The sequence below is a fragment of the Sminthopsis crassicaudata genome, chromosome 2 (genome assembly GCF_048593235.1).
Source record: "Sminthopsis crassicaudata isolate SCR6 chromosome 2, ASM4859323v1, whole genome shotgun sequence".
Lineage (NCBI taxonomy): Eukaryota > Metazoa > Chordata > Mammalia > Dasyuromorphia > Dasyuridae > Sminthopsis > Sminthopsis crassicaudata.
Genome location: NC_133618.1, coordinates 109,850,391 through 109,869,308, shown reverse-complemented (window position 1 = coordinate 109,869,308; position 18,918 = coordinate 109,850,391). Strand labels below are relative to the sequence as shown.

At 37.6% G+C, this 18,918-nt stretch overlaps 1 long non-coding RNA gene across 1 annotated transcript in view; it reads left to right on the top strand.

Annotated features, from left to right (window-relative positions):
- Positions 1–855: 855 nt before the first annotated feature.
- Positions 856–18,918, top strand: part of LOC141553248 (uncharacterized) — a 38,422-nt gene continuing 20,359 nt past the window's right edge. Inside the window, exon 1 of the long non-coding RNA XR_012485346.1 lies at positions 856–910. This is a non-coding gene — a long non-coding RNA (uncharacterized LOC141553248). The remainder of the gene's footprint in view (positions 911–18,918) is intronic.

Genomic DNA, 18,918 nt, shown 5'->3' with positions numbered 1-18,918 from the left:
TTGATTCACATTTTTCTAATGCCAGACTTAGCATTCTGAGTTAGTGAGCAACCTAACTGCCTCAATAGAAAAACTTGAATAGTGACTTTTAAAGGATAATTTCTTGAATAGAGTTCAGCAACTAGAAGTCCAAGCTGGGGAGTGGGCCAGTAATAATGAGGGACAGGAAGCAAAATTATTTGAACAAATGATAAAATTTTCTAAGGAGAAGATATGATTTGACTCTCACCCTGAAGGTTATTATCTGGTCTTCCTGCCTTAATTCTCTCCTTACTACCACCATTCAATCTTTGCTGAGATGTCAAAGTAATTTCCCTAAAACTCGGGTCTTGATCATGTTACTCATCTACCCAGTAAATCTGAGCCATTTCCTATTACCTTCAGGATCAACTATAAACACAATCTGAAATTTAAAATTCTCCACAACCTGGCCTCTTTTTACTTTAAGAATCTTATATATTACTCCTCACATATACTCTGAGGTACAGTCACAACTTATCTTCTTCACTCATAATACCCCATTCCCCTTCTCAGGCAAAAGGTAGCCAAGATGATACCATAACTGCAGTACTGGACTTAGAATCAGGAGGACCATGGTTAAAGAGTAAAGGTGATGTTGACTTTTGATGTAACATCTTGTAAGAGCCCTTTAAATGGGCGGCGCCACAGTGCATTGGGAGATTGAGGCCCAGGAGTAATTTCTGTGGATATTAGGACTGCCTTGTAGGTGGGATCCTGTCCATTTTGAGATAGCTTCATAATGGGTGACTCTCTCGCTGATTGGCTGTGTGTGTGACCTCACAGGCCCTTTATAAGCCCACTGCAGGCAGCAGTCGCTCTCTTTAACCTGGTGCTCTTCACCCTGGCTCCCTAGACTGGGTGGCCAAGCCAAGATGGGTAGCCGAAAGAGGTAAGGATTTTGGTAGTGAACACGTGGGTCTTCTGACCAGATGTTCACTCGGGAACCAACAAGTCAGGGCATCAGTCAGGGCATTATGTGAGTAGCTATAATAAAGGCTTTTAAGATTACGCATGGCTGTTCTTGAGTGCACTACCAGTTATTAAGCTATAGATTCAAGAGATTGTGGCCAGAGACCTTTGAAGGCCTCAGAGGAGGCGAGCAGGGTAGAGTTCACACTGCAAAGGACAGTGGTCAAAGGTACTCTGGTGGGTCTAGGACAGACTAGTAATTGTAACTGCCAGGAGAGCACGTCACAACATCTTGCTATCACCTCAATCTCAACCAAAAGGATGGACAACAGATGATGGGAAAGGGGAATGGGGACTTGGATGAGAAGACAAGACTAAGAAATAACAGAAGAGAAAATGCCCCAGATGGAATTGTAAAGTAGATGGTTTATCTTCATTTCTTTTTATTATTCTCCTTGCAATATTTTCCTTTTCTCCTTACATTCATTCTGAGTTCACTTCCTTTCTACTTCCTTGTAAGAACCTTCTTGAAGACCTTATATTTACAACAAAGCAAATGGTTGGTAAAACTTTTAGGTTAACTCTCATAAAGGGATTCCTCCTAGAAATCTGCAATTCTTGCACCAGAATTTTAGGCATCATTTAGATGGCTTTGGGAAGGGAGACTTTTTTAAACATAGGATTTTCTCAAAGACACTGACATAACAATATGGGGAGATGGATACTGTCTCTACCTATGTATAAGATTGATGTTGATGATAATAATTGATGTTTATGAAATGTTTTTAAGTTGCAAAAAGCTTCGATTATTTCATTTGATCTGTATAAGACTCCAATATAGAGTGTGTGTGTGTGTGTGTGTGTGTGTGTGTGTGTGTGTGTGTGTGGAGTCGAGGACAGGGTGCTATTATTATCCCCATTTTGTTGGTAAGGAAACTGAGGCTTAGATGACTGCATGACTTACCTAGATTCAGAGAAGTACTATGCATTTGAATTGGTATTTGAACCCAGCTCTTTCTTATTCCAAGTCCAATACCTTATTTCTCATTGTGCCTTTCCTTCTAACATGGGTTCACAAAGCTCTGAGGTTCATGAACTTTAAAATACATTCATGTAAACAACATATATCTGTCTGTATATGTGTATATATCTATCTGTCTAATCTGTCTGTCTATTTGTCTATCTTTCCATCACCATCTTTTAGGTCAGTGATTCTTAGCTTTTTTGTAGAACAGACCTCTTTAGCATTTTGGTGAAACTTAAGAACCTTTCTTAGAATAACATTTTTAAATGCATAAAATAAAATACACAATATTGAAAAGAATGCTAGTTACATATATATATATATATATATATAACATATAGACACACATACACATACATATATATGTACATGCATAATGCATTTCCAAATAGTTATATATGTATATGTGTGCATATATATACATAAACACATATACCAAATAGCTACATATTTTCCCATTTATATGTTTAACTAGGTGACTATTTGCTTGCGTGTAGACATACCTATACACATAAGATATCTATAATTTTTATAAATATATGACCATATATGTATAAATGTAACATTATACACATATAGGTGTGACTATTTTATATACATAATTATAAATCATATATACTTTGTATAATATTTGTATATACACACACATACATGTAACAATTTGATTTACTTTGTGCTGCTATGTATTTTATCTCATGCATCTAAGAATGTTATTCTGACAAAGGGCCCATAAGATTCACCAGACTGCCATTACACAAAAAAACTATTATAAGACCATCTTATCTTAGCTAGAAGATGAGGCCATAAGAAGAGAAAAATTCTTTAAGGGAGACAAATGGGTATATGGAATGGAGGGAAAGATGGATGTAGAGATGAATGCATGGATTAGAGAACAAAGTTAATTTAGGAATTCAAGCCAGATGGCCTCTATTTGCCAAATAGAATCAAAGACCTAGAGGAAACTGGAGACCATCTATTTTTAACAGGTCAGTCTTACTTGCTTCTGCATCTTTCCCAAATGATGCTCTATGATCTGGGAGCACAGCAGGAATGGACAAAGCAGATCATGGGAGTGGTCCAGGTCTGGATATTAGCAAGGTTGAAGGTTAAGAAAACATAGAAGAATAAGGTGAGATGAAGGCTACTTTTAAGAGGCTGATCAGGAATTCAATGTGGACAGAAGGTGCTTAATTGCCTTTGTCTACACTATTAGCCCATGGACTGTTAGCCTGGGAGAGATCCCATCATAGGTAAACAATGAGCTGGCTATTTAATTATTATTTAGTTTCCTGATATTGAAAATAATGGACACATTTTAAAATCAGGAAATGTTAGGGACTTCACAGATTTGTATGTGTTTGTGTATCACATGTCAAACTGTCCACATAACTTTGAAGGGTTATAAATTGTATGAATAGTGTTAAGATTTAGCTGAGATTCCAAAACAATTATCCCTGGACACTTTTTGAAGGGTTTGTAGCTGTGGATGACCTGAATTCAAAGCCTAGTGTCACATGGGTCCCTGACCTGTGATTGAATGATCACAATACCCACTTTAGCCTTTTGGTGGAAACTTTGTGGAATATTCTTATTAGGATCAGACAGTGGGATGTACTCCTGAGGAAAGTCTCTGTCACTCCCTGCAGCTGAAGGCTCTTTGAGTGAGTTCCTGCTTCTGGTGACAAAGGTCTCTTCAAGTGAGTGATTATTTGCTAACTGAATATCTGTAGGAGGTAGGATGAAGAAGCAGGAAGCCCATGTACAAAATTTATATTTACATAAAGATTTATTAAAGGGTGTTCTGTCCAGCTAACTGAAGTTTTAGGAAGGCTAGAGTGCTGAGTTGAGACTCTGGTGGTATGGCACTTCTTTGGATATGTATTAGAGATTCTCCCTCTTTTAGGGACCCCTGGAGTGGAGATTGCTGGAGAGAAGGTATTATCTGATACTTTTTACATATTGAAGCTTTGGGATCTTTAAGAATACACTCAGTAGTTGAGAAGAATGAGAATATGATATTGAAATGTTTTTCTCAAGGTTAGCTAATAAGGGGAATATGGAGTGTCTTCTTCACAATACCACTTGCTGTGAGCTCATTTGGATCCAGATTAGCCCTTACCTATGGAGTTATTATTGGGAAAAGAAGGGGAGACTTTGGTTGATTTTAGGAGTGAAAGCAAGATATAATTAATACTTACAGAATAATAATCTGAGTTTAGGCATGAAACTTTCAAAAGTATTCAAAGGATAGTCCTGGGATGTTGTTTTAGAATAAACCTTTAGAAAGATGTTTCTAGCTTGCTCCCCTCTCTCCTACCTTTCTCCATAGTTCTACATATGAGTGATAACTCAGACCTATAAGGGGAGGAAGAGTAAATTTTTTAATACAAAAAGATCCTAATGAGAGGAGAAAGGGCTAACTATGAATATAACTACATGTAAATGTTTGTATGTATGCATATAGCCTATAGCAGGCAATATTGATTCATTTACATTCCTCAGAGTAAAAAAAGAATGATTACAGTTACAAAACTCTAAGAAAAAACAGACTCACATATATCTATACACACACATCATAGAAAGGTCATAGAAACCACATTAGAAACCAGACACTAAGAAATGAATTGAGACAGTTATAGTTTGAGGGGAGGGACCCACAAGAACCCATAAAGCAAAGAGGGCCAGGGAATGAGGAGTGGGATTCCCCCATTGTCCAAACTGAATATTTGTATATTACAAGCACAATACAGTCAAGATATGAGTATTTCTTTAGTTTATCTTCCCCTATCCCCAGATTTACTGATAATTTCTTTCCCTTGCCAAATGTTTTTGATCCTTTTGTTCTTTTTGAGTATGGCTTGGTTATTTGGGAAGTAAATTGGGAAGTTAATTCTTTCTTTTCCTTTGAAACAGGTTGCTGTATCAGTGTTATTATTATTATTATTATTATTATTATTGAGATAGGGTAGCATTCTCTAAATCATGTGTAGCCCATTATCTTATACAATTATAGACCATTTCAAGGTTTATTATGCTTGTAAGGAATTGAGTGTATTTTATCTAATGGAATACCATTCCAATTTATTCAGGATCTGGACAACTCAGACATCTGGACAAATCAGAAATCTTGGATCATTTAAAAAAAAAATTCCACTCAAGATTCTACAATCTTCTGTTCCAAGATTGGAATCTTTTAGGGGGAAGAGGGAAGGGGAAATCAAGAGTAAGTTTTCTTTTCAGATTAATCCTATTCAAGAAAGGAAATGAAGTGTATTTGCTAGAATCTCTTTCATGAGTTAATGTTCTAAATCATCCCTTGTACCTAAATTGTCCCAAGTATTGCTGTTTCAAGGACTGTTTTACAATCCTATTAAAATTCAATCTCCTTGAGGACAGGGACAATCTTCTGTATCCCCAAAGTTTAGTATAGTGCCTGGTATATAGTAGTCATTTAATAAATAAATATATATTTTTTTATTGAGTTGAATTCAGGGATGAGGAAATTTTGGCCAGAAAGGAAATGACTTTATTTTGGCACACAACAAATCAGAACAACCCCTTACTATCAACCCTTCCTCCTCCCTCTTTATCTGAACCACAATCTGCATTTAAAGCCTATATATTGGAATATGCCTCCTTTATTCTTCTCTTTCTCCATCTCTCCCTCTCTCCTTTCCTCTCTTCATCCCTCCCTCCCCTTCCCCACTTCCTATCTTCCTTCTCTCTCTTTCTCTCTGTCTCTGTCTTTGTTTCTGTCTCTCTTTGTCTTTCTGACTCTTTGTTTCTCTCTCTCTTTGTCTCTCGTCTCTGTGTGTATCTGTCTCTTTCTCTCTCCTGTCTCTCTCTCTATATCTCTTTCTTTGTCTCTGTCTCTCTGTCTTTCTCTACCTCTCTGTTTCTCTTTCTGTCTCTTTTCTCTCTCTCTCTCTCTCACAAAGCAAGGAATGCAGGTGCATATCTAGAACTTTCTGTTCTGTAAGAAAATGGCTTCACTGTATTTTTGTTTCACAAATACAATTACAGTCTGATTCAAATGTTACAATAGGGAAGCGATGCCTGCGGTAAATAACTCAGAGTGACACATAGATGCAAATGATTGAGCTGTTTTTAATTTGCTCATGGTAATCAGGTAGGGGGAATTCTATATTTAAATATAGCCCACCATTTTGAACTAAAGTAATGTATGGTAATGCATTACTGAAGTTATAAATTTGTACCTCCCAAAGCAAGCAAATGCAAAAGTTAAGATTCTTACAGTAATGTTAACATATCCACATTGCGTCGCCCAGACTGTATAATTCTGCATCATAAATAATGGATTTACAAGCTTAACCACTATTCAGGAATATTACATATGTGGAATGTGGCTGAGTTAATGTCACTAGGAGACTCTTAACTTTTGTTGAGGTGCTTTCTCCAGACCCTGACTAGGCCCCAATGAGGTTGGGTTGGGGAAGCTGGTGCTGCTTGGACCTGCTGTTGTTTCATGTAAGAAAGTATTTTCACCCCAAGATTTTTCAATCTTCATGAGATAGATCATGGGGAGAAAATTTCAAATTATTGGCCTGGATGCTCTAGAAAGTTTAAGATCTCTTAAGAAAGACAGACTTCCATGAAGTCTACTGTTGACTTTTATTGCTACCATCCCCCTAATATCTGGATTTTCCCCATTTCTCTGTTCCTCTTTCTCATACATATATATGGAAGAGATATATATCTCTGGCTCTAATTTCTATTGGAAGTAGGAAGGAGAGGCAAGTTCTTTGTGATGGGGTTGACTATACGTAGCAGATGGTAGATGATGTCGAATATTGTTGAATATTCAACACCACACATTATGATTTTCTCTTCTTTCTAAGATTTATGGCCTATTCTTAGGTGAATGATCCACAAAACTTTCTCATCCACTGCATTCCTCAATCTATATCTCCCTAGTAGAAAACAAGTTCCTTGAAGCCAGGATTTTTTATTTTTATTTTTGTTTTTATATCCCCAGCACCTACATCTCACTACATTCTTCATAAATAATTGTTGGGAAAGCTAGATGGCACAATGACTAGAATACCACTTCTGGAGGAGTCAGGAGGACCTGAATTCAAATCCTGATCCAGACATTTAACACTTAACTAGCTGTGTGATCCTGCTGGGCAAGTCGCTCAACAATAATAAATAAATAAATAATTGTCGAATTTTTCTGAATTAATGCAGAACCTAGAGTAAATCACATAGGATGGGGAAGCCCCTCCCCAAGATTACTATATTCAGGTATGAGTTGGTTAAAATGAACCTCCAGAGCAGCGGTTGGAGGCCAAAGTGGTGGGAGATGGTGGTTACAAGTGTGGAAGTGGGTTGGAGACTGCCTGCTTTGCCCTCTGTGGTGAAGAGGAAGGGGCAAGAGTCAGACTTGACATGCTCTTGCCACCACCTGCCTGACGGCTTCCTTCTCCTTTCACCTCCCAGTCACAGAGAAGCTTTGACTGACTGGTCCCTGCAGCAGCAAATGGCCTTCCAAAGTGAGGGGCCCTGGGGCGATCTTGTCTGGATTTGCTGGAAGCTTCAGCTTGACTTTTATTTCCTCATCTCTCAGTCTAACTGTCACACGGATGTTCACACAAGGGAAGAGAAGTTGTCGGCCCAGGGGAAGTGAACACTTAAGACCCCATCCTGTTGGGCTCCTGCATTTCTCCAGCAAGAAGCAAACCATTTAATAGACCCACAAATATTTAAGCATCCCTTAAGTATTTAAGCCTGTGGTTGATGCTAAGAAAGACACAAACAAACTAAGTGGAAGGCACTTTCTCCACTCAAAAAGTTTATGATTTCATCAAAATCATAACGTATGTAACTCCAAAACTGTGCCTTATAGAATATCATTTTTTAAAGGGTGTTGTGCATGACATCAGGGAGGTGATGTCATGACTTGGAAGTGAATTTGATTTAAATGAGAGAGGGCTGAGCAGGGTCACCTGCCTCACTTTCCCCTCCAGAGCTATCTGGGACTAGTGGCCATATATAGATTGGGACTGGAGATGGCGCTGGGTGAAATGGGAAACCCAGGCCTTTTTAAGCTAAGTTTAACTGGGTTAACACCCATTCAGTGATCTTTGCCTCAGTTGCTATCAAAATGATATAAAGGCTAAGTCCCTAGACTTGAAATCAGGATGATTTGGGTTCAAATATTTTCTCTAGTACTTCCTAATTATGTGACCTTAGTCAAGTCAACCAAACTCTTAAAGCCCCTAAGCCTTCAAGTTGCCAGAGAAGATACCAATCTTCATTGGTAAAGGATAGTTCCTCATTGGAAATGCCCTATGCTCATGAACTTAAAGTCTGTTTTTGTCTTTTAAAATTAATTTTTTTTTCAAATTTCACTAACTCACTATACTATATGATCTAAGGCAAATTATTTTACTTCTTTTGAAGCTCCATTTCCTCATTTGTAAAATGAGTGGGTTGTATTTGTTGCTATTTAATTGTTTTTCAGTTGTGTCTGACTCATTGACCTCATTTATGATTTTTTGATAAAGACATTCCAGTAGTTTGTCTTTTCCTTCTCCAGTTCATCTTTACAGATGAGGAGACTGAGGTAGACTAGATGAAGTGACTTGCCCAGGATCACATACCTCATAAGTGTCTGAAGCCAGATTTGAATTCAAGAAGATGAATTTTCCTGACTCCAGGTCTAGCACTCTTTCTACCATACAACCTAAGTGACCTCTAAGATTTTTTCCTGCTCTATAGTTCTGATTATGTAATTCTAAAGAAAAGAAAGCAAGGGAGTGGTAAACATTTTGAAGTTTTCATAAAGAGGAATTCCCCCAATAGAATCTCTTCAGAGGGGCACAGTTCCCCATTCTGGTGCCACCTGTTCAAGGAGAGCAAGTAAGAAAGGGGCCTTGGTTTATAGCGATGTGGAGGAGGAGTAGCCTGGCCACAAAGAAAACCAGATGTGTCTTTTTAAATCCTCTGGGGACATGAGTCTGGACAACTGGGCAGCCCCTTTCTGAGGCCTCTTGCAGCTTGAGAGGAAACTCTAAATCTTGCTTCAGGTTGATCGTTTCCTTGGTACCTCCTGACCTGCCCATCCTAAAGGGGAGGGAATCTTTGTTCTTAGATGCTCACATGTAATTTTTTTTTAATGCCTGCAACAAAGATCATAAGCTAACTTAGGCTTGGGACTTTTGGTCATGGCATATATAACTATGTGTGGGATAGGGCAAATCCTATTGCAAGAACATGCATTTTCATAGAAGCTTCTCTGTCTCTTATTCTCACTCATTCACAGAGAATCAAGACAAGAGAAAGAGACAGAGTGAGAGATAATAAGAAAGACAGACAGAGAGAGAGAAAACAGAGAGACAGAGAGAGATGAAAGGGGGAGATAGAGATATAGATGGGGAAGAGAGAAAGCAAGGAAAAAAGCTGGAGATATAATTTAGATGAAATCATCGAATTTTTAGATTAAAAAAAATACCCACAGCAAAACAGCCTTTTAAAAGGTAATCTACTTGATTCCCCTCATTTTTCAGAGGAAAAAACTGAGACCCAAAAGTTAAATGACTCATCCAAAGTTATATAGCTAGTTGGTGACTGAGCCAGTGTTAGAAAATAGATATTTTGTCTTTAAGTCAAGAAGACATATCTAGAAATGTGCCATACATGCAGTATAATTTTGTGTCCCTGTTTCCTTATCTGTACAATGAAGAGATAGTCTAATGACCCCAACATCCCTTCTAGTATACCACTGAATGGGACATCATGGGAATCCTTATAACTGTATATCACTCCATAGCTTAAAATGTTAATGTGTGTATTTAGGAGGAAATCATTCATTGATTCATGGTTAATCTGTATATTGAAATTTCATATAGAACCTTTGAATTTTCTAAAAATGTACCTCAGGAAGTGAGAATATTAGCTTCTGCACATGAATCACATGGTTTAGAGACCATAGGTGGGGTCCAAGTTGAAAGCTATATACTCAGTGTACAATGTCCACCCTGTTGTTCTCAAAAGATGCAAAGTGATAGTCAGTCAACCAAACACAGGATTTTTTTTTAGCTCATATTGAATTAATAGACTGAGATTTTTCAAAGGTTGTCAACTCTTAGGATGTTAGTAGTTGGGGACTTTAGGTTTATATATTTTACATCTTTAAGAGGCTCTAGAGGCAGAAAAGAAAATGAAACCTAGGGTTCTTTCTACCACATTCCACAACTAAGAACTTAGGACTTTGTGGTTAGGAATATTAGCCATGTCAAGAAAATGGGTTTATTTTTCTCCTCCATGAAAGAAGTTTATAAAATGTCCATTTGAAGTCATCAGAAGAAGCTTTGTCCTCTTGACTTCTTTTTGTACTGGATTGCTTAAGTTTTATGGTTTTTATGATTACTTAATTACATTACTTTGAACACTCTATCCAATACCTTGCTGGGCACTCTGAGGAATGCAAAATAAGTGCATGAAATAGCTCTTACCCTTAAGGATAATCTACAGAGGAAGATAAGGGTCAAGGAATAAAAATGACAAAATTTTGAATTCAACAATCTTGACTTAAAAGTTTAGAGGAGGAAGAGGGTACCAAGGTTTAGAATAGTGAGTCATAGAATTTTAGGGTATTAGAACTTAAAGGGACCTTAGAACTCATCTAGTTTTTCTGGTTTACCCCAAAGCAGGAACTTTCTGTGTAGCATTCCTGATGAATGTTCTGCCTCTGCTTGAATACGTGCAGTGAATGGGGAACTTATTACTTTTCTAAGTGAAACATTATGGAAGGTTTTAGAAAAAAGAGGCTTGAACTGAGGTTTGAAAAATGGGTAAGATTGGAGAAGGAAAGGAGAAGATAAGGGTGAGGGAAAAGAAAGAGAGAGACAGAAAGAGAGAGAAAGAAACAGATAGACAGATAGGGACAGAGAGACAGGGAGACACACAGATAGAGACCGAGACAGAGACAAAGGCACTGAGAGAGAGAGAGGCAGAGAGATGGAAAGAGACAGAAAGAGACAGAGACAGACATTCAGAGAGGAATTTAGACACACACAGACAGAGAAAGAACATGAACAAAGATATGGTGCATTAATAAATATGGTAACTTTGGGGGATAGTAAGATCTGCTGGTTGGAATGAAAAGTGTAGTAAGGACTAGGAAGAAACAAGTTTGGAAAGGCAGAGAGAGAATGAACGGTATGGGGACAAACCAGCTAATTCCAGAGTCTGAATTTATTTAAAATTTTAAAGATAATGTAAATGGTGTCAGGTCAGATCAGAGAATGGAGGTGAATGTCACCTTCTCTGTCAAATCTGAGTTTTATTAACCCAGCCTAGACATTGGTACCAAAAAAAAGGGTCGGGGGGGGGGGGGGAGTCCAATTAGACTCTAGGAAAATGTCTTCGGGCTGGTCACAGATGTATAAGCAACAGACCGGGATCATTTGTCATATTGTGCAGCAAGGTTGAAAGGGAAATTATTTCCATAAATTATTGTACAGCAGAAAAAAATAATTTCAGGATCTCTCATGAAGATTAAGCTAATCAGACTGGCTTTTCAGGGCAGAAGGAAGTCCTCTAAGTCATTGTGGAAATAGGAATACATCTCTCTAATACTCATTTTGGGTCAGAGTTTTGAAAAATCCCTTATTGTCTCTAGGAACTATTCAAAAGGTTACTGCTGACTTTCACTGGGACTGTGAGCCTGTGCATTATGAGGTACCAGCACTCTCTCTATAAAAGAGTAGAATATAAACTCCCTGAGGTGAAAAACTGTTTTTTAGTTTGTTTGTGGTTTTTTTTTTTTTGTATTCAAAAGAACCTAGAAAAGTGTCTTCTACATAGTCGCTGCTTAATCAATATTTGTTAAATCATTGAATCAAAAAAACTCATTCACTATTAGATGATGCAGGCAGAGATCAGATCATCGGTCAAACCTTGCTAATTAATGCATACAACCTTCATGCAATCCAAACTTGGGAATTTTCCTGGCTTTTATATGCAATCTAATGAATGTCTAGACTTCTTGCTGAAGTGTGTCATTGGTTAAGTTGTGAAATGAGTTCAATTTGTTCTTGGAAACCTTTCTGTCTCACTATTTAGCTATCTGCCCCCACCCCTGTTTTCTAGTATTTTTGAAATTGCCATCTGACTTGCTTTTAGAATTTATTGTTCCAGAATTAGGGCATTTCACTTCCTTGATTTATCATAAAGTTAGTGAGGACCTACTGTCTGCAGAGCACTGTGTTAGATGCTATGGTTGATAAGAAGTGAACTCTAGCCTCATGGGGCTTATAGTCTAGTAGGGATTTAAGACCTAAATACATGTAACTATGATTCATAAATGTAGACTGGAGAGTTGAAATGTGAAGTGGCAGATGTCAATAAGGGAGATCAGATAATGGAGGAGGTAACCTTTGAATTGGCTTTAAAAGATAGGAGATATTCAGTCATTGGGAAAGGAGTTGGAATGGATTCCAGGTATAGGAACAATATCAAATAAAGGCACAGAAAGAGGAGAGTTCAATGTGTATTAGGACATTAGAATAGTCCAATTTGGCTAGAACTTGGGATACTTTGAAGGGATTTCTATGAAATAAATCTGGAATCAGAGACTGGTTCCTGATGTTGAACAAACCTTAAATAGCTAGCAAAGGAACTAGTATTGTAATCTATCTGTAACAGAGGGCCATTGAAGATATTTTAGTGGAGGAATAATATATGTTAAAAAAAAAAAGATTTATCTGTGGGCATTATTAAGGATAAGTTTTAATGGAGAGAGAATAAAGGAAGGATGATCTGTTACGAGGCTCTCTTGACTCCAAACCTCTCAAGCCAAAAACTTCTTCACCTCCTCCTCATCTCTAACCACTTTCCCATCCTAAGGGATCCTCTGCTCTCAGATCTTGCTCTCTTGATTAGTTAACTGCCTACTTCTACTACTATTTCAGGAGAATCTTCAGTCATGCTTCACTTCACTCACATTTCTACTCTTTGGACTTCTTCACTTTATTAGCACCTCTCTGACTTTCCTTTATGAATGTAAGTTCCTTGATATATTCAATTGCTTTTATGCTTATATGCTTTGCACAGTGTCTGGCACACAATAAGCACTTAATAAATGCTTTATCTATCCCCCCTTCTGTTTCTGTCTCTATTTTTCTGTCTCTGATTCTAGCTGTGTCTCTCTGGCTCTCTCTCTTTGTCTCAATCTCTTGTTCTCTGTTCTCTTTCTCTGTCTCTCTGTCTCTGTCTTTCTCTTTCTCTTTCTCTCTCTCTCTCTCATCATCCTTCCCTCTTTCTTTCTCTCCCTCTTTCATCTGTCTTAATAGTTCATGCAGAAAAGAAGGAAGATTTGATTTTGGGCTATAAGAGTGGCATTAGAAGACAGAGTTAGATGTGAGAGACTTTGTGAAATGGAATCAATAAGAACTTAGTTTCCTGGATACAAGAGAGGAAGGAGAGGGAAGAGTCGAAGGCCCTCTTCTTTTGATAGAATTGTTCTCCTATCCAAAATTTATTAGATACCTACTATATGTGTGATAGTATGCTAGGTATGGGAAGAAGGAGGAAAGAGTGAAGAGTGAGGCAAAAATAAGATGGATTCCCTTATGTCTAACAAATTTGATCCATTCTCCTTAATCTAATATTTCATGCCCTTATCTCTCAATAATCTCTTTGGATTTCAATTTCCTTCTTTATAAATAAGACTGAATTATGTTCTATGCTTCTGTTTTATACTTTTTTATGCAATACACTAAAATTGTGTTAATTCAGCATTTCTTGAACAGAATTTTGCACATTGGTTCTTGCTCCTTTCAGGGGTGATCTCTACCTGCTGATAATCTATCTACCCTTAAAATTTCAGCTCAAATACAACTTTCTCTATAAAGCCTTCTCTTCTCATAGAATTTTACAGTTTGAAGGGATTTTTAGCAGCCATCTGGTCTAACTCATGCCGAAGGGAACTTCTATTACAGCCCAACCAACAAGAAGGCCTCCAGTCACTAGTTGAAGATCTACAAGTAAAGAGAACCAATGCTTCTCTGAGTAGCCTATTTCACTTTTTAATTGTCCTGTGTTCTTGAAGAGGATCAAAATGGCATCAAAAAGTCAACTTAGTGTGTCCAACTATGGTTGATCAGACCAATATGAGTTCAGAATGCTCTGCCACAGGTAGAGTATAGGTAGAGTAAAAATAGTACTTAAACCATTTGAGATGGCTTCTCTAACTGTGCATCTCATGTTTCTTCTGAGCTAATTCAATTCTGCTTTGCTCACAAAAACAGCACCTTCTCTGATGAGGGCACACCATACCGGGCAGTCTTGTGCCAATGTCTCCCATTTCATACAATCAATTCTAAACTTCTTAAGAGACCTTGGGAGATAGGAATTTTTTTCTCATCAGCAAGCCTAAATTGGCCTTTTAAACATTATTATCCATTGTTGTTAAAAGGTAGCTTTGTGGTGCAATGAATGGCACAGAGTTAGAAATAAGTTAAAATTTGGCTTTAGATACTTATCAGATATGTGACCCTGGGCAAATCATTTCATCCTGTTTGCCTCAGTTTCTCTATCTGTAAAATGAGCTAAAGAAAGAAATGGCAAACCACTCTAGTATCTTTGCCAAAGTCCAAAAGAGTTGGATGACTGGAATGATTTTGACCTGTTGCTCCTTCATAATTTTGCCCCTCTGGGGACAAACAGAACAAATGTAATCCCTCTTCAACAAGATAGTCCTTCAACTATTTGAGGACAGTTATCCTATTCCCTTGGGACTTCTCTTCACCAGGCTAAATATCCCAGACTTCTTCAACTGATCAAAATCAATCTTAATGAATTAAACACAATTCAATGTCCTTGTTGTCTTCCTCTGGATTCTCTCCAGCTTATTAATATCTTTCCCAAACTGTGGCACCCAGAAGTGAACTGGATACTTCAAATGTGGTCTGTCAAGGTCAATGTACACTCTATAGATTATCTTCTTACTTTAGAAGCTATGTATCTCTTAATGAAGCCACAAAACACATTACTTTTTTGGCTAGCATATTACACAATTGATTTAGCATAATATTCTAGCCCAAGGGATTGAAATCTACAGCCTGAGGGCTCCAATCCAGTCAGCTTTATGTTTTTATATGGCAAGAACTAAGAATTGTTTTTAAATTTTAGAATGTGACAAATCTTTATTTTTAAAATATGCCTAACTTACAGGTCACAGGAAAACAAGCATTGGCCTGTGGATTCTAATTTGCTGACCGCTGTCCATCAGATTCTTTTTATATACTAACTTTTTCATCTAGCATGTTAGTCATTCCTCCTAGATTAGCATCCGTTGAGAATTTGTAAAGGCTGTCATCTATACATTTCTCTAAATCACTGATTTTAAAAATGTCTCCACTGTAGAATTCCTTCAAAGTTGATTTCCTTCAACAGTTTGAATTTTTTGATTCTTTTAAACTGTGAAGCAGTCCGTATTTATCAATTTTATCTTATACTGTAACTATTTATATGTGTCTTGTGTAATAAGTATAACTAGATTATTATCTCCTTGAGGGCAAGGATTACATTTTCCTCATTTTGTCTTCTCTCCACTCCATTGCCATGGGGTGAATAGGGAAGACTAGCATTATAAGTAGGAAGACTTGCTGAGCATTTTCAGGATTGCTCATCTACATTTTGGTGTCTACCTGTCATTCAACTCTCACCTATGGCTTCAAGAAGCTGTAGCTCCTGGTTGTATCTCAAAAAAATTGTCTCTCCAGATGGACTAAACTAGGCTGAAACTAAGTGATGGCCTACAAACCCGCTAGTGAATCAGGGGGATGTCTATTCTAAACATGTGAATTCTTCCTCCTGTGAAATATATGGATGAGAACAACTTGTTCCAATAGCCACGAAGGCTGAAGGAGATACTTGTGAAATACTTAGAGCTTGTTCAGACATTATCATCCATTACATCCCAGGCCATCACCAATTGTTCACTTTTGTCCTGACACTGGATGCCAATGTCTCTGGAAGAAAGAGTTAAGGCTGGGGCAGCTAGGTAGTTCAGTGGATAGAGCACCAGCCCTAAAGTCAGAAAGGCCTGAGTTCAAATGTGATTTAAGACACTTAACACTTCCTAGGTGTGTGACCTTAGGCAAGTTACTTAATCCTAATTGCCTCTGGGAAAAAAAGAAAGTGAGACTTTTGTGCAACTTTGCCTGGCTTAAATCCAATTCACTGTCTTCAAAAATGGAGGATGAATGACAACAGGTGTTCAATAAATATGAATTAATGAAAAATTATTTATTAAATGCTTATGCAGTTCTAGGCATTGTATAGAAATTAAAAAAAAAATGAAAATAGTCCCTGTCCTCAAGGAGCTTACATTTTAAAAGGAGAAAACCACACCTAAAAATGAATGATGGCCAAGATGACTTTCTTTTAGAAAAGAAATTGGATCACATGTTCTTTCTTGAAATGGTAGTACTGATTTGATTACTTCTCTCAAAGCTGGCAAGGGAGAAGAGGCAGATTATCATACAATAGTGTGAAGGTTTCTGGGAAGTTGTATTCTGGGAATGGGTAAATATTCCCCATTCAGAAGCTCAGGGTTACAGGTATAGAAATTTGAGTTCTAGACCAAAGGTAAAGACTGCAATAAGATGTCAATGTATAGAGATGATTAGGAAATGGTATGGTGGGTTTGATTCTAGCAAGGCAGGAAAGAAAGACTATAGTTCCAGGGTATGAGCTAGAGTTCTGGGTGTGAATGGAAGCTACAGTATATGTGATATTATAGAGATAGCTAGGAAGTAACTTATTAATTCTGAGTTAAAGAAGAAGAGAGAATGTTCTTGCATTAGAAGCCTGTAGTCCCAGGGTAAGGGCCAGAGCTCTGAGTCAGTGGTGGAGGCTGGAGCAAGGGAGCACATGGCCTTCATCTCCATATATGGAAAAATCTGGTAGCACCTTCTCTGTGTCAATTATTTGTTAAGCTGTTAACGTTACCAACCTTATTATGACAAAGAGCTTCTTGATCACAAATTGAGGACTGTGCAGTTTATCAAATGGCTCTGAACAGAAACACAAGCTTCTATTTTTGGTGAGCATAAATAGAGTTCCCAATACAAGCTTCTCCTCTAAGCACCTTGACTTAATCCATTGTCCATAGAGCATCTTTTTTTTTTTTTTTTTAATTTCCTCAGTGTTTATGTAAAGATAAGTCACACTGGCACTTGACAAGTGACCTATGACTTTATGCTGTAGTATCCTATCGACAGTTTTTGACAAAGCCTATGGTATCACGTTTGCATAAGTAAGTTTGAAATGCCCTTTCCATTAACAGAGGAGCTCTGCTATTAACTAATTACACTTTGGCTTTTCCACTGCTTTGGCAGCTTTGCTGATGGAGAAGCTGGAGCAGACATGGTGGTACTTGATTTACAAAAGCAGGACTCTACAGCTTGTATTGTTCTTTCCTATTATTAAAAAAAAACTTTAAAAATTAAGCTATTTGGGAAATAAAATAAGTATCATAAAGAGGGTACTTGCTGGATAGACTCTCCCTATATTTCTTTAGGACCATGTTGTGAGAAAGGAATAGCTCAAGTATTTTCATCTTCTGGACTTTAATTTCTTCCTCAGCAAAATTCCCTCATTTTGCCTAGATCCCTTCCAAAGTCTTTTTCTATAAAATGGGAATAATAGTCCTTTTACTATCTACCTCAAAGGCAAGATGTATAAAAGAAGTACTTTATAAATTGACAAACTCTATGTAAATATGTGCCATTATGCTTAGAAGTGTCCATATAAACAATTAGTAGAAAATAGTTTATTGTCTTTATTGAGATAATGTAAATAAAGAATGGTGGATTGATTTAAAACTCAAAGCAATTAATTTCTGGGAGGAGAATTTGATAGACTGACTGGGGAGAGTTTTGAGGACTAGGAGGCCCTACTGATTCCCCTCAGATTATCTAAGAGGTGGCCATCATACCTGGCTATATTTCTGTGTCTCTGACCTGTTCTACCAGGCCACTAGGTCCCTTTGAGTACTTTCAAGTCTTCACCACAAACTTCCTTTCTTCAGCTTCTTTTTTTTAATATCAACTTCCTTCATTATAATAAAAAAGCTTCTTGAGGACAGGTTTCTTCTTCTTTTTGTGTCCCTAGTCCTTAGTTTAGGGTCTGGCACAAAATAAGAAGAAACATTTAAGAAATGTTCATTGCTTGCCTACTTGTCAAAGGTCAACTGATCCAGACACTGATTTTGCATAACAGCTAAGTGAGAGGTGAACTGACTTCCCTAATTATTTGGCCTGAGCAAAGTCCTATACTTGAATATGTTTCAGTTTCCCAATCTACAAAATGAAGCTGAAACTTGCTCTATCTCATCTCCCAGGGATATAATGAGGATGTGTGAAGATTGCAGACTGGAAAGTGTTTCGGGAAGTAAAAGTGTCACATCATTACTAGCCAAATCTTCTATTAGATGTGTTGTGTCACCTTGAGTAAGCTACAGGGGGATGCTTTGGTGCTTTGGTGAAGATGATCAAGCACTCAGAGTTCCTAGCTGGTATCCCTAGAGTTAAAACTAGGGTGGGACATCTAGGGCTTTGCCCCAGGCACTGATCTTGGTGGGAAGGGCATACTTTCTCAGCATAATGGAAATAGAACTACCATGCCTGTGCCTTGTAATCTTCTTCTATGTCCTCTTGAGGACAAGAGAGTGGGATAGTGGATTGTAAGAAGTTGGGCAAGGGAAGAAGCCACCTATTCTCTTAGTACCACTATAACTACAACCCCCATCCCCAGACCCCATATTATTAAACTGACTCTTTCCCAGGTGAAAATCATCTTAGTTATAATTTTGAATGTGCCCAATACTAATCACCAAAAGAGCTATAAAATGTGGTTATATTTAGAAGCTGGAAGAGGACTGTGAGTAAAATGTTGACATGGAAATGTAACACATGGAATCTGAAGACAGA